This window comes from Hippoglossus hippoglossus, chromosome 1 (genome assembly GCF_009819705.1).
Source record: "Hippoglossus hippoglossus isolate fHipHip1 chromosome 1, fHipHip1.pri, whole genome shotgun sequence".
NCBI lineage: Eukaryota > Metazoa > Chordata > Actinopteri > Pleuronectiformes > Pleuronectidae > Hippoglossus > Hippoglossus hippoglossus.
In genome coordinates this window covers 26183796-26201552 of record NC_047151.1, presented here as the reverse complement: position 1 = coordinate 26201552, position 17757 = coordinate 26183796, and the positions used below count along the sequence as shown (strand labels likewise).

General features: G+C 40.5%; 34 non-coding genes across 34 annotated transcripts; all 34 read left to right on the top strand.

Moving 5' to 3' along the window:
- Window positions 1-2018: 2018 nt before the first annotated feature.
- trnac-gca lies at window positions 2019-2090 on the top strand. The gene has a single exon. It is a non-coding gene; the product is annotated as a tRNA-Cys (tRNA).
- Window positions 2091-2413: 323 nt separating this feature from the next.
- On the top strand, window positions 2414-2485 carry trnac-gca. Its single transcript has one exon. It is a non-coding gene; the product is annotated as a tRNA-Cys (tRNA).
- Window positions 2486-2680: 195 nt separating this feature from the next.
- trnac-gca lies at window positions 2681-2752 on the top strand. The gene has a single exon. It is a non-coding gene; the product is annotated as a tRNA-Cys (tRNA).
- Window positions 2753-2997: 245 nt separating this feature from the next.
- trnac-gca lies at window positions 2998-3069 on the top strand. Its single transcript has one exon. It is a non-coding gene; the product is annotated as a tRNA-Cys (tRNA).
- A 294-nt stretch (window positions 3070-3363) lies between these two features.
- trnac-gca lies at window positions 3364-3435 on the top strand. Its single transcript has one exon. It is a non-coding gene; the product is annotated as a tRNA-Cys (tRNA).
- Window positions 3436-3622: 187 nt separating this feature from the next.
- Window positions 3623-3694, top strand: trnac-gca. Its single transcript has one exon. It is a non-coding gene; the product is annotated as a tRNA-Cys (tRNA).
- Window positions 3695-3988: 294 nt separating this feature from the next.
- Window positions 3989-4060, top strand: trnac-gca. The gene has a single exon. It is a non-coding gene; the product is annotated as a tRNA-Cys (tRNA).
- Window positions 4061-4306: 246 nt separating this feature from the next.
- On the top strand, window positions 4307-4378 carry trnac-gca. The gene has a single exon. It is a non-coding gene; the product is annotated as a tRNA-Cys (tRNA).
- Window positions 4379-4695: 317 nt separating this feature from the next.
- On the top strand, window positions 4696-4767 carry trnac-gca. Its single transcript has one exon. It is a non-coding gene; the product is annotated as a tRNA-Cys (tRNA).
- A 194-nt stretch (window positions 4768-4961) lies between these two features.
- trnac-gca lies at window positions 4962-5033 on the top strand. Its single transcript has one exon. It is a non-coding gene; the product is annotated as a tRNA-Cys (tRNA).
- A 294-nt stretch (window positions 5034-5327) lies between these two features.
- Window positions 5328-5399, top strand: trnac-gca. The gene has a single exon. It is a non-coding gene; the product is annotated as a tRNA-Cys (tRNA).
- A 187-nt stretch (window positions 5400-5586) lies between these two features.
- trnac-gca lies at window positions 5587-5658 on the top strand. The gene has a single exon. It is a non-coding gene; the product is annotated as a tRNA-Cys (tRNA).
- Window positions 5659-5903: 245 nt separating this feature from the next.
- Window positions 5904-5975, top strand: trnac-gca. Its single transcript has one exon. It is a non-coding gene; the product is annotated as a tRNA-Cys (tRNA).
- A 317-nt stretch (window positions 5976-6292) lies between these two features.
- Window positions 6293-6364, top strand: trnac-gca. Its single transcript has one exon. It is a non-coding gene; the product is annotated as a tRNA-Cys (tRNA).
- Window positions 6365-6558: 194 nt separating this feature from the next.
- trnac-gca lies at window positions 6559-6630 on the top strand. Its single transcript has one exon. It is a non-coding gene; the product is annotated as a tRNA-Cys (tRNA).
- Window positions 6631-6870: 240 nt separating this feature from the next.
- On the top strand, window positions 6871-6942 carry trnac-gca. Its single transcript has one exon. It is a non-coding gene; the product is annotated as a tRNA-Cys (tRNA).
- A 294-nt stretch (window positions 6943-7236) lies between these two features.
- On the top strand, window positions 7237-7308 carry trnac-gca. Its single transcript has one exon. It is a non-coding gene; the product is annotated as a tRNA-Cys (tRNA).
- A 193-nt stretch (window positions 7309-7501) lies between these two features.
- Window positions 7502-7573, top strand: trnac-gca. The gene has a single exon. It is a non-coding gene; the product is annotated as a tRNA-Cys (tRNA).
- Window positions 7574-7818: 245 nt separating this feature from the next.
- Window positions 7819-7890, top strand: trnac-gca. The gene has a single exon. It is a non-coding gene; the product is annotated as a tRNA-Cys (tRNA).
- Window positions 7891-8207: 317 nt separating this feature from the next.
- On the top strand, window positions 8208-8279 carry trnac-gca. The gene has a single exon. It is a non-coding gene; the product is annotated as a tRNA-Cys (tRNA).
- A 194-nt stretch (window positions 8280-8473) lies between these two features.
- Window positions 8474-8545, top strand: trnac-gca. Its single transcript has one exon. It is a non-coding gene; the product is annotated as a tRNA-Cys (tRNA).
- A 294-nt stretch (window positions 8546-8839) lies between these two features.
- Window positions 8840-8911, top strand: trnac-gca. The gene has a single exon. It is a non-coding gene; the product is annotated as a tRNA-Cys (tRNA).
- Window positions 8912-9088: 177 nt separating this feature from the next.
- trnac-gca lies at window positions 9089-9160 on the top strand. The gene has a single exon. It is a non-coding gene; the product is annotated as a tRNA-Cys (tRNA).
- Window positions 9161-9398: 238 nt separating this feature from the next.
- On the top strand, window positions 9399-9470 carry trnac-gca. The gene has a single exon. It is a non-coding gene; the product is annotated as a tRNA-Cys (tRNA).
- Window positions 9471-9663: 193 nt separating this feature from the next.
- trnac-gca lies at window positions 9664-9735 on the top strand. Its single transcript has one exon. It is a non-coding gene; the product is annotated as a tRNA-Cys (tRNA).
- A 245-nt stretch (window positions 9736-9980) lies between these two features.
- On the top strand, window positions 9981-10052 carry trnac-gca. Its single transcript has one exon. It is a non-coding gene; the product is annotated as a tRNA-Cys (tRNA).
- A 294-nt stretch (window positions 10053-10346) lies between these two features.
- Window positions 10347-10418, top strand: trnac-gca. The gene has a single exon. It is a non-coding gene; the product is annotated as a tRNA-Cys (tRNA).
- Window positions 10419-10729: 311 nt separating this feature from the next.
- Window positions 10730-10801, top strand: trnac-gca. The gene has a single exon. It is a non-coding gene; the product is annotated as a tRNA-Cys (tRNA).
- A 927-nt stretch (window positions 10802-11728) lies between these two features.
- Window positions 11729-11800, top strand: trnac-gca. Its single transcript has one exon. It is a non-coding gene; the product is annotated as a tRNA-Cys (tRNA).
- Window positions 11801-12085: 285 nt separating this feature from the next.
- Window positions 12086-12157, top strand: trnac-gca. The gene has a single exon. It is a non-coding gene; the product is annotated as a tRNA-Cys (tRNA).
- A 343-nt stretch (window positions 12158-12500) lies between these two features.
- On the top strand, window positions 12501-12572 carry trnac-gca. The gene has a single exon. It is a non-coding gene; the product is annotated as a tRNA-Cys (tRNA).
- A 357-nt stretch (window positions 12573-12929) lies between these two features.
- Window positions 12930-13001, top strand: trnac-gca. The gene has a single exon. It is a non-coding gene; the product is annotated as a tRNA-Cys (tRNA).
- Window positions 13002-13255: 254 nt separating this feature from the next.
- trnac-gca lies at window positions 13256-13327 on the top strand. Its single transcript has one exon. It is a non-coding gene; the product is annotated as a tRNA-Cys (tRNA).
- Window positions 13328-13650: 323 nt separating this feature from the next.
- On the top strand, window positions 13651-13722 carry trnac-gca. The gene has a single exon. It is a non-coding gene; the product is annotated as a tRNA-Cys (tRNA).
- Window positions 13723-17757: the final 4035 nt, after the last annotated feature.

Below are 17757 nucleotides of genomic sequence, written 5' to 3'. Positions count from 1 at the left end.
AGTGGAAATTCCCACTAATTTGACAAACCACCGCTCAGATCAAAGCGTGTGTGTGTGTGTGTGTGTGTGTGTGTGTGTGTGTGTGTGTGTGTGTGTGTGTGTGTGTGTGTGTGTGTGTGTGTGTGTGTGTGTGTGTGTGTGTGTGAGGACAGTGCTACACCTGTGAACACCTCAATATGCATCGGGAGGATTTGAAAATATGACACTGTGAACTCAAACACTGTTTATGTTCATGTTAATATTAAACATGTTGCAACCGGCTCCAGTTCTGAATTCATAGTCGAACAGTTTGATAGTTTCGTGTTTTAAATTGAGCTTTACTGTAAATTCATGGGATGTTTCATCATGTTTTTATGTTTATATTAAACATCTTATTGAATGTGTGTTGTACTATATCATGACATATTGTACCACACTAAATATTCTAGCTATTTGTATCATATTATATTCTCTTTGTTTTACAGATTTATATTTGGCTTATTTTTATATATTGTATTATAATGAACATATTATTGTACTGACTTTTAATTGTATACTCTTGCCTACACTTTTATTGTTATTTTCTTTGTTTGTATATATTTTTAATCTTGGCTGGAGTTATCATGAGGAAAACTTGACAAAATCTGAAATCACGATTATTGGCATAAATAATATTGATCCACTAATATCTCTCTAAGCCTTGATGACGTTTTTGTCAAATTGAAATAGTCGGGAAAAACACATTTGTTATTTAGTTTTAACACATTTTACACTTCTCTTGACTGTGATGTTACGCACAAAAAAATGTACAGTTGTGTTGTTGCATGTTTTTGTTGTTGTTTTTGGACCACATTGCATCAACCCTGAATTACAATGTATTTATATTCAAGTAATTGCATCACATATGACATTATATCACTTTGTGTCATATAAAATAAAGATGGATGACACGTCTTCCTCCCATAACGTCTCAGATTTGGGCTTATGCACCAATCACAAGTCAGTCTCAGCTGTCAGTCACAATGTTGCAAATAAATTCCTGGATCTGCTCCCTTATCCGGATCCACACCATATTTAATGGCGTCCTCACTGACTCAAACTCCTTCCACCAAGTTTCACAGAATTCTGTTTAGTTGTTTTTGTGTAATCTTGTTCACAATCCAACAAACCAACCAACAAGTAAACGGAAAGTAAAAACATTACTTCTTTGGTGAAACAAAACCCCAAAGTCAGAAACATTTACACTGACAGAAACCATCTGACTTGTATTTTGACTTTTTAGTTCGTTCCATGTCCCATCTGCTAACACGGAGGAAGCGAGCCAGCCACCAGGGGGCGATCAAAATATCACCTTCGGCAAGCCGTCTATCTAAACAGTTTGTTATTCTTTACTCGTTATAAAATGAGGTTTCTCTGATTCTGTTTGTCTCAGTAAAGGTTTTTCTGACCCTCATATAACGACAGTGAAGCTTCCCCTCATTAACCAGACTCAGGGTCATTAACGCCACACTGTGACTCCCACATGCAAACAGAGCAGCAGGAGGAGCTGCACGTTTCCCCTGCAGCTCCTCCTGCCGCTCTGTTTATCTCAGTGTGTGTAGAGTTGTGACATGATGACTGGCACCGGATCAGTTTCGGTAAACTCAGTCGTTATTGATTCGTGGCACACGAACACCAACAACAACAACAGAGGGATGATAGTGGTGTTCTGGTTTGTGAGTCGTAGTTACTCAGCCACCGATGTGTGTCAGCTCCTTTAACTCTTTCACAACACATTTTACGAGAAACTTAATGCGGTGAAAAGTCAAACACACACACATACGCACACAGACACACCCACACAAACACACACACACAGTATTGGTACTGAGAAATAAAAAAACAACGATTACATTCTTACTATCATATTTAGTTTTTAATGTTATTTTTACATCGTAAATTTTAATTGTTCTCTTTCATTCCCAATACTTACAGAGTTGTTATAGCTCATAAAAATGAGCAGACATATTTAAAGGGAATGATGAAACTGCTAGTTGTAAGGGGGTATAGCTCAGTGGTAGAGCATTTGACTGCAGATCAAGAGGTCCTCAGTTCAAATCTGGGTGCCCCCTCTATATTGTTTGCTTTACATCTCTATTACATCAACATTTGCAGATAGACATGAGCATTTCAAAAGCTGGTAAACCTGCAAAAATGAGGTAATTGACTGTTTTCCCGTTGCCACTCCTGGTGTGTTATGACCGTCCCGGAAATCAACATAGCAGAAGAAAGTGTCATGAGGACCAGAAACTATGTTACTGTGGTCATCCACCTCAGTTCAAACTCAACAATTACTTGCTCATTACAAAGTAAAGAGTCATTGTTGCCTGTTGTTACCAAGATGTAAGAAATACTGAGCCTGTCTGATCTGTTGCAGAAAGGTTTTATATGAACAGGGGGTATAGCTCAGTGGTAGAGCATTTGACTGCAGATCAAGAGGTCCTCAGTTCAACTCTGGGTGCCCCCTGATTGCCATTTCATTTGAATGTCACCCATAGGCGTATACATGTTTTTTTAAATGTGGATATACCTGCAAAAATTTGCAGTTGACTCCTTCCCCATGCTCCCTTGACTCAATTATCAGCACATACAAAGATTTCAATCAGTCTTTGGCACTCAATCAAATTTTGATTATCTATTATTGATATATCTTCCCCCATGAGGGGGTATAGCTCAGTGGTAGAGCATTTGACTGCAGATCAAGAGGTCCTCAGTTCAAATCTGGGTGCTCCCTACAACTAAGAGATCCTCAATCCAAATCATAATAATGTTCACCCCCACTTCGGCCGTTACATTCTAAAGGACATTTTGTTTTCAATCCGGTTGGTTGGTTGGTTTGTCTGCAGGTACAGAGTTGAGTTTGTCTTTATAAAGAGGATTAATATGATGTTTTTGTGAAAAGAGTACACCCACTAAAATTGATTGATCACTTTATCATGCCATAAGATGTGATCTATTAGAGATTGACCTACAGCCATAGGGGGTATAGCTCAGTGGTAGAGCATTTGACTGCAGATCAAGAGGTCCTCAATTCAAATCTGGGTGCCCCCTACAACTTAGAGTTCCAAACTTTTAACGATTGTACAGTTACACTCCATATGTTACACAAGTAGTGTATGTCCACAGTGGGTAATCCCACTATGAAAGTCAATTGACCCTATGCCATTAGAGGAGCTTTCCTTTTTGTTTTTCCTTTTTTCAAACTCAACGGCAACCGGAAGGTTTTCACTTTCTTGCCTGTGCTTCATGTTGCATTGTACAGAGAAAGAAAAGGCTGTTGCACAATGTTCACCAGGTGTAAAAAGCAATTAGATGTGATCTATTAGTGAGAATGTTAGATGTATAGGGGGTATAGCTCAGTGGTAGAGCATTTGACTGCAGATCAAGAGGTCCTCAGTTCAAATCTGGGTGCCCCCTGCTTGCCATTTCTTTTGAATGTCACCCGTAGGCGTATATATGTTTTTTTATATACCTGGAAAAATTGGCAGTTGACTCCTTCCGCATGCTCCCTTGACTCAATTATCAGCACTTATCAAGATTTCAATCAGTCTTTGGCACTCAATCAAATTTTGATTATCTATTATTGATATATCTTTCACCATGAGGGGGTATAGCTCAGTGGTAGAGCATTTGACTGCAGATCAAGAGGTCCCCAGTTCAAATCTGGGTGCCCCCTACAACTTAGAGTTCCAAACTTTTAACGATTGTACAGTTACACTCCATATGTTACACAAGTAGTGTATGTCCACAGTGGGTAATCCCACTATGAAAGTCAATTGACCCTATGCCATTAGAGGAGCTTTCCTTTTTGTTTTTCCTTTTTTCAAACTCAACGGCAACCGGAAGGTTTTCACTTTCTTGCCTGTGCTGCATGTTGCATTGTACAGAGAAAGAAAAGACTGTTGCACAATGTTCACCAGGTGTAAAAAGCAATTAGATGTGATCTATTAGTGAGAATGTTAGATCTATAGGGGGTATAGCTCAGTGGTAGAGCATTTGACTGCAGATCAAGAGGTCCTCAGTTCAAATCTGGGTGCCCCCTACAACTAAGAGGTCCTCAATACAAATGATAGTAATGTTCACCCCCACGTGGGCCTTTACCTTCTAAAGGACATTTTGTTTTCAATCCGGAGGGCTTGGTTTGTTTGTCTGCAGGTACAGAGTTGAGTTTCTCTTTATAAAGAGGATTAATATGATGCTTTTATGAAAAGAGTACAGCTGCTAAAATGCACTCATCACTTTATCATGCCATAAGATGTGATCTATTAGAGACAGAGATACAGACATAGGGGGTATAGCTCATTGGTAGAGCATTTGACTGCAGATCAAGAGGTCCCCAGTTCAAATCTGGGTGCCCCCTTTGCTTTACATCTCTATTACATCAACATTTGCAGATAGACATAATAATTTAAAATACTGGTAAATCTGCATAAATTAGGTAATTGACTGGTTTCCCGTTGCCACTCCTGGTGTGTTATGACCGTGCTGGAAACCAACGTATCAGAGGCACACAACTGAAGAAAGTGTCCTGGGGACCAGAAACTATGTTACTGTGGTTATCCACCTCAGTTCGAACTCAACAATTACGTACTCATTACAAAGAAAATTATATTTGTTACCAAGATGTAAGAAATACTGAGCTATGCTGATGTGTTACAGAAAGCTTGCGCATGAACAGGGGGTATAGCTCAGTGGTAGAGCATTTGACTGCAGATCAAGAGGTCCTCAGTTCAAATCTGGGTGCCCCCTGCTTGCCATTTCATTTGTATGTCACCCGTAGGCGTATACATGTTTTTAAATGTGGATATACCTGCAAAAATAGGCAGTTGACTCCTTCCCCATGCTCCCTTGAATCAGATGCCAGCACGTACCCATATTTCAATCAGTCTTCGGAACCCTGATCAAATTTTGATTATCTATTATTGATATATCTTCAACCATGAGGGGGTATAGCTCAGTGGTAGAGCATTTGACTGCAGATCAAGAGGTCCTCAGTTCAAATCTGGGTGCCCCCTACAACTTAGAGTTCTAAACTTTTAACGATTGTACAGTTACACTCCATATGTTACACAAGTAGTGTATGTCCACAGTGGGTAATCCCACTATGAAAGTCAATTGACCCTATGCCATTAGAGGAGCTTTCCTTTTTGTTTTTCCTTTTTTCAAACTCAACGGCAACCGGAAGGTTTTCACTTTCTTGCCTGTGCTTCATGTTGCATTGTACAGAGAAAGAAAAGGCTGTTGCACAATGTTCCCCAGGTGTAAAAAGCAATTAGATGTGATCTATTAGTGAGAATGTTAGATGTATAGGGGGTATAGCTCAGTGGTAGAGCATTTGACTGCAGATCAAGAGGTCCTCAGTTCAAATCTGGGTGCCCCCTGCTTGCCATTTCATTTGAATGTCACCCGTAGGCGTATACATTTTTTTTTATATACCTGGAAAAATTGGCAGTTGACTCCTTCCCCATGCTCCCTTGACTCAATTATCAGCACGTACCAAGATTTCAATCAGTCTTTGGCACTCAATCAAATTTTGATTATGTATTATTGATATAATTTCCCCCATGAGGGGGTATAGCTCAGTGGTAGAGCATTTGACTGCAGATCAAGAGGTCCTCAGTTCAAATCTGGGTGCCCCCTACAACTAAGAGGTCCTCAATACAAATGATAGTAATGTTCACCCCCACGTGGGCCTTTACCTTCTAAAGGACATTTTGTTTTCAATCCGGAGGGTTGGTTTGTTTGTCTGCAGGTACAGAGTTGAGTTTCTCTTTATAAAGAGGATTAATATGATGCTTTTATGAAAAGAGTACAGCTACTAAAATGCACTCATCACTTTATCATGCCATAAGATGTGATCTATTAGAGACAGAGATACAGACATAGGGGGTATAGCTCAGTGGTAGAGCATTTGACTGCAGATCAAGAGGTCCCCAGTTAAAATCTGGGTGCCCCCTTTGCTTTACATCTCTATTACATCAACATTTGCAGATAGACATAAGAATTTAAAATACTGGTAAATCTGCATAAATTAGGTAATTGACTGGTTTCCCGTTGCCACTCCTGATGTGTTATGACCGTGCTGGAAACCAACGTATCAGAGGCACACAACTGAAGAAAGTGTCCTGGGGACCAGAAACTATGTTACTGTGGTTATCCACCTCAGTTCGAACTCAACAATTACGTACTCATTACAAAGAAAATTATATTTGTTACCAAGATGTAAGAAATACTGAGCTATGCTGATGTGTTACAGAAAGCTTGTGCACGAACAGGGGGTATAGCTCAGTGGTAGAGCATTTGACTGCAGATCAAGAGGTCCTCAGTTCAAATCTGGGTGCCCCCTGCTTGCCATTTCGTTTGTATGTCACCCGTAGGCGTATACATGTTTTTAAATGTGGATATACCTGCAAAAATAGGCAGTTGACTCCTTCCCCATGCTCCCTTGAATCAGATGCCAGCACGTACACATGTTTCATTCAGTCTTCGGAACCCTGATCAAATTTTGATTATCTATTATTGATATAACTTCCCCCATGAGGGGGTATAGCTCAGTGGTAGAGCATTTGACTGCAGATCAAGAGGTCCTCAGTTCAAATCTGAGTGCCCCTTACAACTAAGAGGTCCTCAATACAAATGATAGTAATGTTCACCCCCACGTGGGCCTTTACCTTCTAAAGGACATTTTGTTTTCAATCCGGAGGGTTGGTTTGTTTGTCTGCAGGTACAGAGTTGAGTTTCTCTTTATAAAGAGGATTAATATGATGCTTTTATGAAAAGAGTACAGCTACTAAAATTCACTCTTTATCATGCCATAAGATGTGATCTATTAGTGACAGAGGTACAGACATAGGGGGTATAGCTCAGTCGTAGAGCATTTGACTGCAGATCAAGAGGTCCTCAGTTCAAATCTGGGTGCCCCCTACATCTTAGAGTTCTAAACTTTTAACGATTGTACAGTTACACTCCATATGTTACACAAGTAGTGTATGTCCACAGTGGGTAATCCCACTATGAAAGTCAATTGACCCTATGCCATTAGTGGAGCTTTCCTTTTTGTTTTTCCTTTTTTCAAACTCAACGGCAACCGGAAGGTTTTCACTTTCTTGCCTGTGCTGCATGTTGCATTGTACAGAGAAAGAAAAGGCTGTTGCACAATGTTCCCCAGGTGTAAAAAGCAATTAGATGTGATCTATTAGTGAGAATGTTAGATGTATGGGGGGTATAGCTCAGTGGTAGAGCATTTGACTGCAGATCAAGAGGTCTTCAGTTCAAATCTGGGTGCCCCCTGCTTGCCATTTCATTTGTATATCACCCGTAGGAGTATACATGTTTTTAAATGTGAATATACCTGCAAAAATAGGCAGTTGACTCCTTCCCTTTGCTCTCTTGACTCAGTTGTCAGCACGTACCCACATTTCAATCAGTCTTTGGATCCCGATCAAATTTTGATGATCTATTATTGATATAACTTCTGTCAGAAGGGGGTATAGCTCAGTGGTAGAGCATTTGACTGCAGATCAAGAGGTCCTCAGTTCAAATCTGGGTGCCCCCTACAACTAAGAGGTCCTGATTTCAAATGATAGTAATGTTCACCCCCACGTGGGCCTTTACCTTCGAAAGGACATTTTGTTTTCAATCCGGAGGGTTGGTTTGTTTGTCTGCAGGTACAGAGTTGAGTTTGTCTTTATAAAGAGGATAATTATGATGTTTTTATGAAAAGAGTACAGCTACTAAAATTCACTGAGCACTTTATCATGCCATAAGATGTGATCTATTAGAGACAGAGATACAGACATAGGGGGTATAGCTCAGTGGTAGAGCATTTGACTGCAGATCAAGAGGTCCTCAGTTCAAATCTGGGTGCCCCCTTTGCTTTACATCTCTATTACATCAACATTTGCAGATAGACATAAGAATTTAAAATACTGGTAAATCTGCATAAATTAGGTAATTGACTGGTTTCCCGTTGCCACTCCTGGTGTGTTATGACCGTGCTGGAAACCAACGTATCAGAGGCACACAACTGAAGAAAGTGTCATGGGGACCAGAAACTATGTTACTGTGGTTATCCACCTCAGTTCGAACTCAACAATTACGTACTCATTACAAAGAAAATTATATTTGTTACCAAGATGTAAGAAATACTGAGCTATGCTGATGTGTTACAGAAAGCTTGTGCATGAACAGGGGGTATAGCTCAGTGGTAGAGCATTTGACTGCAGATCAAGAGGTCCTCAGTTCAAATCTGGGTGCCCCCTGCTTGCCATTTCATTTGTATATCACCCGTAGGCATATACATGTTTTTAAATGTGGATATACCTGCAAAAATAGGCAGTTGACTCCTTCCCCATGCTCCCTTGAATCAGATGCCAGCACATACCCATGTTTCATTCAGTCTTCGGAACCCTGATCAAATTTTGATTATCTATTATTGATATATCTTCAACCATGAGGGGGTATAGCTCAGTGGTAGAGCATTTGACTGCAGATCAAGAGGTCCTCAGTTCAAATCTGGGTGCCCCCTACAACTTAGAGTTCTAAACTTTTAACGATTGTACAGTTACACTCCATATGTTACACAAGTAGTGTATGTCCACAGTGGGTAATCCCACTATGAAAGTCAATTGACCCTATGCCATTAGAGGAGCTTTCCTTTTTGTTTTTCCTTTTTTCAAACTCAACGGCAACCGGAAGGTTTTCACTTTCTTGCCTGTGCTGCATGTTGCATTGTACAGAGAAAGAAAAGGCTGTTTCACAATGTTCACCAGGTGTAAAAAGCAATTAGAGGTGATCTATTAGTGAGAATGTTAGATGTATAGGGGGTATAGCTCAGTGGTAGAGCATTTGACTGCAGATCAAGAGATCCTCAGTTCAAATCTGGGTGCCCCCTTCTTGCCATTTATATGCCCGTAGGCGTATACATGTTTTTTTATATACCTGGAAAAATTGGCAGTTGACTCCTTCCCTATGCTCCCTTTACTCAATTATCAGCACGTACCAAGATTTAAATCAGTCTTTGGCACTCAATCAAATTTTGATTATCTATTTGATATGTCTTCCCCCATGAGGGGGTATAGCTCAGTGGTAGAGCATTTGACTGCAGATCAAGAGGTCCCCAGTTCAAATCTGGGTGCCCCCTACAACTAAGAGGTCCTCAATACAAATGATAGTGATGTTCACCCCCACGTGGGCCTTTACCTTCTAAAGGACATTTTGTTTTCAATCCGGAGGGTTGGTTTGTTTGTCTGCAGGTACAGAGTTGAGTTTGTCTTTATAAAGAGGATAATTATGTTTGAAAAGAGTACAGCTACTAAAATTCACTGAGCACTTTATCATGCCATAAGATGTGATCTATTAGCGATTGACCTACAGACATAGGGGGTATAGCTCAGTGGTAGAGCATTTGACTGCAGATCAAGAGGTCCTCAGTTCAAATCTGGGTGCCCCCTGCTTGCCATTTCATTTGTATATCACCCGTAGGCGTATACATGTTTTTTAATGTGGATATACCTGCAAAAATAGGCAGCTGACTCCTTCCCTTTGCTCTCTTGACTCAGTTGTCAGCACGTACCCATATTTCAATCAGTATTTGGATCCCGATCAAATTTTGATGATCTATTATTGATATAACTTCCCCCATGAGGGGGTATAGCTCAGTGGTAGAGCAATTGACTGCAGATCAAGAGGTCCTCAGTTCAAATCTGGGTGCCCCCTACAACTAAGAGGTCCTCAATACAAATGATAGTAATGTTCACCCACACGTGGGCCTTTACCTTCTAAAGGATATTTTGTTTTCAATCCATAGGGTTGGTTTGTTTGTCTGCAGGTACAGAGTTGAGTTTCTCTTTATAAAGAAGATTAATATGATGCTTTTATGAAAAGAGTACAGCTACTAAAATTCACTGAGCACTTTATCATGCCATAAGATGTGATCTATTAGTGCCAGAGCTACAGACATAGGGGGTATAGCTCAGTGGTAGAGCATTTGACTGCAGATCAAGAGGTCCTCAGTTCAAATCTGGGTGCCCCCTACAACTTAGAGTTCCAAACTTTTAACGATTGTACAGTTACACTCCATATGTTACACAAGTAGTGTATTTCCACAGTGGGTAATCCCACTATGAAAGTCAATTGACCCTATGCCATTAGAGGAGCTTTCCTTTTTGTTTTTCCTTTTTTCAAACTCAACGGCAACCGGAAGGTTTTCACTTTCTTGCCTGTGCTGCATGTTGCATTGTACAGAGAAAGAAAAGACTGTTGCACAATGTTCCCGAGGTGTAAAAAGCAATTAGATGTGATCTTTTAGTGAGAATGTTAGATGTATAGGGGGTATAGCTCAGTGGTAGAGCATTTGACTGCAGATCAAGAGGTCCTCAGTTCAAATCTGGGTGCCCCCTCTGGCTATGATTCATCTGGGCCAACACTTTGCCTACTTTAAAGTAACTCTGTGGTTTGATTGTGAGCATGATTACACAAAAACAACTGAGTGGATTCCCACAAAACTTGGTGGTGCAATGCTACGTGCGTCAGGAAATAACATGTCTATTTTTGTTGGACTGTATGTTAACAAATACCTGAAATGTGTAACTATACCACTGATATGTAGCTTATAAATGTAATGTGGCCTTAGATGTAAGGCCTGTTTTAATTTGAAGGGATTGTTGGGCCTGATGGGAGGTTTTCATTGGGTTTACTGGCCTCAGTGGCAGGGGGTGTAGCTCAGTGCTAGAGCATTTGACTGCAGATCAAGAGGTCCCCAGTTCAAACCTGGGCGCCCCCTGTAGTTGTTAATGAACTGTGCTGTGTTTCTTGTTTAAATTGACGTCTTCCTGACTGTGGCTGAGGTGTGACTTTGCGTCGTGTGCTGACAGGCTAGATGTGGAGGTGTATCAGAAAACCAGCGTGTGCTCTCACTCATCTCTTCCTGTTTAAATGAGCGGTGGTGCTCAGTGCTTCACGCTGACGGAGCCTGGTGACAGCCGGGTTCCACAGCTGCTCCGCGCTCGCCGCCTCATTGTGCTGTTTGTATATTTAGCTTCTCTCTTCCACTTCCTCCGCTGTTGACGCTGGGAAAGCACAAAACAGCATCACCGCCATTCCGCCCTCTCAGCATTCTCCCCCCCTCTTCCTCCCTCACGCCTCCCCTCGACTCGGTGCCCCCCGCTCGTTTGCTCGCCGTCTCTTCAAAGCGTTCGTTGAGAAAGAAACTCGGAGGTGATTCACAGAGCCACAAACAATGCCAATGGGCGGCCCGTTGTTTTCCGGGTCACTATTACATTTTTGATTGACCCCAGTTCAAATACAATATGAGGCTGAAAATGGAATCTGAGCCTGTAGCGTCTAAATCGAGACCTGGGAGGGAAACACCAGCAGGTATTAGTCATACTCATAAGTTGGCAGCATATTTTTTACTTGTACTTAAGTATTCATGGTTCCACTGTGATTATTCCATTGTGTACTTCAGGGAGCTGTTAAACTCATTTTCCCAAGGATCACATTAACTGTTGGATCTCACAGTCTGTACAACATACAGACACACAAAGACTGTGCAGTATGTACATGTATGTTTACTTTATTTACAGGTACAGAGCTTAGTTTGTCTTTATGATGAGGGTTATTAAGGCTATTGAGAATAATATGATGTTTTTATGACTCATGAAAAGAGAGTACTTTATCATGATCTATTAGTGAGCGAGCTACAGACGTAGGGGGTATAGCTCAGTGGTAGAGCATTTGACTGCAGATCAAGAGGTCCTCAGTTCAAATCTGGGTGCCCCCTAAAAATTATCAAGGACTCTGAAGATGCTGAATAAAATGAACAGATTCAGTTTAAAGTTATGAAAAACTCAGACAAAGAAGCAATGAAACAGAGAAGAATCTGGTTCATCATCAACACACTCAGCTTTTTATCCATCGAACCAGGAAGGATGAACCCCAAGTTTTCTAGCTTGACTCTACACACAGCGTCCGACACTCAAACAATAAGATTCACAGTATTTATTAGACCTTATGTGAGAAGTGGTCACAAATGCCAAGGAATTATTCTGAAGTAGTTTCCACACGAGGGGGTATAGCTCAGTGGTAGAGCATTTGACTGCAGATCAAGAGGTCCTCAGTTCAAATCTGGGTGCCCCCTCTATATTATTTGCTTTACATCTCTATTACATCAACATTTGCAGAAATACATGATAATTTCAAATACTGGTAAACCTGCAAAAATTGGGTAATTCACTGTTTTCCCGTTGCCACTCATGTTGTGTTACTGTTGGGACTGTGCTGGAAACCAACGTGTCAGAAGCACACAACAGAAGAAAGTGTCATGGGGACCAGAAACAATGTTACTGTGGTTATCTACCTCCCTTCAAATTTAACAATGATGTGCTCATTACAAAGAAAAAACATAGTTGTTGTCTGTTGTTACCAAGATGTGAGAAAAACTGAGCTATGCTGATGTGTTACAGAGATGTGTTTCAGGAACAGGGGGTATAGCTCAGTGGTAGAGCATTTGACTGCAGATCAAGAGGTCCCCAGTTCAAATCTGGGTGCTCCCTACAACTTAGAGTTCATCTGAGAGCCAGAAACTACTGAATGGATTTCCATCAAACTCAGTTTCTGTAATGTTGTAAGATATGTCTTTTTTTACGATTACGTTTTGTGTATTGTGAGAAAGGACATTTTCTTTAAACTTTTCATAACATTGAAATTCGGTGCAGCTTGATTGAGACTGTTGGAGCTTGGTGGAGATGTGTGCTGTTCAGAGTATCATTCTAGTTTTATTTATTATAGAAATACACATTTCATTCTATCTTATGTTTGTTTTTATTCTTCTGTCTTTTATTACTTACCTAATTACCTTACGTTTGCTACTACCCTGTAGAAAAGTGAATGATAGAATTTGCTTGCTGTCAGGGGGTATAGCTCAGTGGTAGAGCATTTGACTGCAGATCAAGAGGTCCTCAGTTCGATTCTGTGTACCCCCTGCAAAGATGCTCAATGACTGTGAACAATTCCAGTTTAACTTTCTGAAAAACACAGACAACAAAGATTCAGGTTCATCATCAACACACTCAGTTTGTTTTATCCATCAAACCAGGTAGGATGAACCCCAAGTTTTCTAGCTTGACTCTACACACAGCGTCCGACACTCAAACAATAAGATTTACAGTATTTATTAGACCTATGTGAGAAGTGGTCACAAATGCCAAGGAATTATTCTGAAGTAGTTTCCACACGAGGGGGTATAGCTCAGTGGTAGAGCATTTGACTGCAGATCAAGAGGTCCTCAGTTCAAATCTGGGTGCCCCCTCTATATTATTTGCTTTACATCTCTATTACATCAACATTTGCAGAAATACATGATAATTTCAAATACTGGTAAACCTGCAAAAATGAGGGAATTCACTGTTTTCCCGTTGCCACTCATGTTGTGTTACTGTTGGGACTGTGCCGGAAACCAACGTGTCAGAGGCACACAACAGAAGAAAGTGTCATGGGGACCAGAAACAATGTCACTGTGGTTATCTACCTCAGTTCAAACTCAACAATTATGTAAAATTGTTGTCTGTTGTTACCAAGATGTAAGAAAAACTGAGCTATGCTGATGTGTTACAGAAAGATTCTTCATGAACAGGGGGTATAGCTCAGTGGTAGAGCATTTGACTGCAGATCAAGAGGTCCTCAGTTCAAATCTGGATGCCCCCTGTGGCTATGATTCATGTGGGCCAACACTTTGCATTATTTAAAGTCGTAGACGTGACCCTTAACTTCCAGTGAGTGTAAAAACAATAGAGTTGTCAATCCATTGAAATGAGTGTAAACTATGACTATATTAAGTTTTCACCCTGTTTTTTCATGTATACTAACAAATAACTGGTTTGACAATAAACATCTGTAACTTTGAATCTTACAGTGACGTAGTTGAGGGAAAACTTCACTTTCACAACTTTCTTCCATTAATTTGTGGAGGACATTATGAATAGATTTATATGTAATTGTTGATGATGATGACATTATTCTTCCTTGAATCAGCTGCAGAATGAAATTTCCTCTTCCAGCGACCATACAATTCTTCTTGGTGAATTTATTACCCTTCCACTGTAAAGGTCAACTGTCTCCCAGACACTGTTCAGTGTGTGTCTGCATGTTGCATCTGTAATCGTCAAAGAATGTCATTAGTCTGGGTTTCAGTAAAAAAAAAAAAAGTTGCGTCTGTGCTCGTCTGAATTCTGTTTCAGATTCCAGACACGAATGAGACAAATACAAAAAAGGTTCAATCCATTACTTGTGACTGTCTCTGTGACGGCAGCAGAGACCGACTTCAAACGTCTTATTGGTCGAAAGAAACTACATCACATGAAGCGTTTTAAACTTAAACAATGCAAATTTAAAATGTGAATGGATTTGTATGGTCACGTGTAATTTAAAACAAAGAGACAGAATAAAAATGTCCCTACAAACCACAATAAAACGTGCATGTAAAAAAAGAAAAGTTTTATCTCTTCAGAATGTTCATCCTGCATTGTTTACTTACATTTTTTGTAAACGTTCATGAACTGTGGAATTTCTTTTATAGAAATGATAGATGGGTTTAAGATTCAATTTGATCGTAGAGATTATGAGCAATTCTAAAATGAAGTGTTCCTGATGTTTTGCTTTGTTAAAATCAATTGGAAAAACAACTTTTTGCATTTTTAAAGATTGCTTGTGTCATACATCACATGCAGTATGACACAGGTTCCCCATATTCCTGTTTATTTATTATATTTAGACATCACTACATCCCACACCTCCACAAACACTTCATGGAAATCGGTTGAGTAGTCTTTGACAAACAGACAAACATCAATGAAGAGATAACCTCTGTTCACTCATTGATCCTGAGGGATTTATCTGGGATTTATCTCACAGAGAAGATGCAGCTAGGATTCAGACAAACAGTTGTGTGGAGGTTGTGCGTCGCCGGGTGTGTGACCCGTGTTTGAACTCTGCCGGCAGAGCGGCGGCTGCTCGCCTCATCCTGCAACAGGCTGCGGTGACACAGGAAGTTGGCAACAGGACAGGAGAGGGGGGGGGAGAAAAGTCATTAATTAGGTCGGGATATTTGACAGGAAGTTAATTAACACTCTCACACGGAAGCACACGCTCTGTGAGGTTGTTAAAAGGGAAGCAGGGATGTGGGAGCAGAGCAGACATCAGATATCAAACACGTGGAATTAATACGAGTGGAAAGACGCAGCCTTCAGAGGATCTGACAGACAGATGGTCCGACTTTAACTCACTCAACTCGTCTTTTGACCAACTCTCACCGTCTGATGATTGAATTGCTTCAGTCTAGTCAGAGGGAAACAGTTTGTCTGAACTCAGAGTCTGGATCCCAGTAGAATCTTTATCTTTGCTCCATCTTAACGAGTCATTAAATGTGTCTGGACACACACACACACACACACACACACACACACACACACACACACACACACACACACACACACACACACACACACACACGTTAGACACAGTCACACAAACACGTCCAACAGACCTGCTCGTTTATTCATCCACCCTTTTTCATTCAGGGGAAACGTTTCGGTCACAGATGAATGAAGAGTTTTCTCTTCCCACCAGCGAGACTTCAGAGTTCCGTCACGTTTCATGAATCCTTCCTTTGATCGTGCGTCAGAGCAGAAGTTTTCAAGAGGCAAACCGATGTCGACAAATCAATCAATGTCAAGTAGTAAGGTTTTATAAATTACCTTGACTTGAATTACAAAAGCTTAAGATTTGTCATTGTGTGGCCACTTGAGCGAAACTTCAGTAGACAAGTAAATAACATTTTCTCATGAGAAAAAAATTAAAAGCTAAAAAATAAAGTCTGCATAACATTTAAACCTTTTAAGGAAAATTATCATATTATTATATCAGAACAGCTGATAATTTTCACATTTCCAGTTTTGAATTGGCTCCCAGTGACACCTGTGCAAGCTGCGGACATGTTCTGCATTATTTCACCTGCTCAAACACACACACACAGACACACACACACACACACACACAGTATAGGACTACATCTCCTTCCTCTCTGACATACTGGGAATTCCATCAACACTGTGAACTGAGAGCATGCACCACTGTAAACCTGATACACATCCAAATCGTCACACACACATACACACACACACACACACACACACACACACACTGTACATTTACACTGCGGTCACTGCGGTCATAATTGAGATGAGTCGTCAGTGTGCAGGAGCAGCGTGTCCCCACAGTCTGTCAATCACCCTGTGCACAGTGCACAAAGGTAAAAGGTCAGTATTTATCATTACACATATATACGTGTGTGTGTGTGTGTGTGTGTGTGTGTGTGTGTGTGTGTGTGTGTGTGTGTGTGTGGTCCAGGAATAGCTGCCCTGGGACGCCTGTTTCCTCTGTCTCTCCTCTGCAGGGAGGAAGAATCCAGCAGGACCCCTGACTTCCACAGCGATCCATCCAGCCGTGACCCCAAAATGAAACTCACAGCTTCCTGGAAAACAGAGCCCGTCTCCCCTCAGATCTGTCCCCTGGTCAACGATCTTCTCAGGGACAAAACAGACGAACCCGTACAGAGCAGAAGAAATACAAAAAAATATATAAAACGTTTCTCCAGAGATCCAATGTTTATCAGAGAGCTGTTTTCACTTTACTTTGCTAATTTATGAGAAATACTTAACATGTCTACCAGATATTATGAATAAAATGTTGTACTAAAGAATTATCTGAGCTCCACATCTTCTTTAAAGTCTAAGCCCCCCCCCAGCAGTCCAAACTTTCTGTTCCTCTTTGTTTTGTTTGACATCCACGTGCCTTCAATCCACACAATAATCCCAGAGGATTACAACAAATGCAAGGAGAGTTTTTCTGATAAAAAAAAGAACAATAACAAACATTTGCCCCGGATCTCACTCACGACGTCATGAACCAAGCAGAATCTGCAGATGACGTAATGCAGAGTTGGTGTTTTACATTAGAGGAAGAGAAACAGACCAGATATATTACAGAAGTTCTTAATGTTCCTGTGAATTTTATGATGTAATCTGGATTAAAATGTAAACAAAAATGAGGCTTCTGCTATTGGTTTGAATCCCTTTACACATGCAGACAAACGTTAACTCTCTATTGGCATGTTTGGAAAAGTTTGAATCAGTTTTCATGGAACAATACCATCAGATTATGTTTTATGTTTTATTATGTTATCTCAAGAACGCCTGGAGAGAATTTTTTCAAATTTGCTCTCAAAGATGAATTGATTATAATTTGGGGGTCAAAGGTCAAAGGTCAAAGGTAGCTGTGTTTGAGTCTGTTTTGTCGTTTGTCGTGTTTCAACATTTTTTATTTCACTGCCACCCAACTTGACCTGGACTCCCTGGCAGAAGAGACACTCAGTGGGAACTTCCTGGTTAAATAAATGATTCATAAATTATAAAACATAATAAAACTGAAATAATTCACATTTCCTGATCATTTAAAGCGGTTGTTTATTTCATCACTTTCTGTCTTTTATTTTTATTATATTCACTTTAATTCATTTAGTAGAAACAAAATATGCATCACAACATCAAAGTTATCATATTGCAGGAATAGGATAGGATAGGAATCAATGCCCTGATATCCTGTTTCCTAACTTCCCCTTTAAGAGCACCCATGGGCCCCAGGTCTCCCTGCTCCTAATAAGGAGGTGGTAAGTCCTGCCCTCCA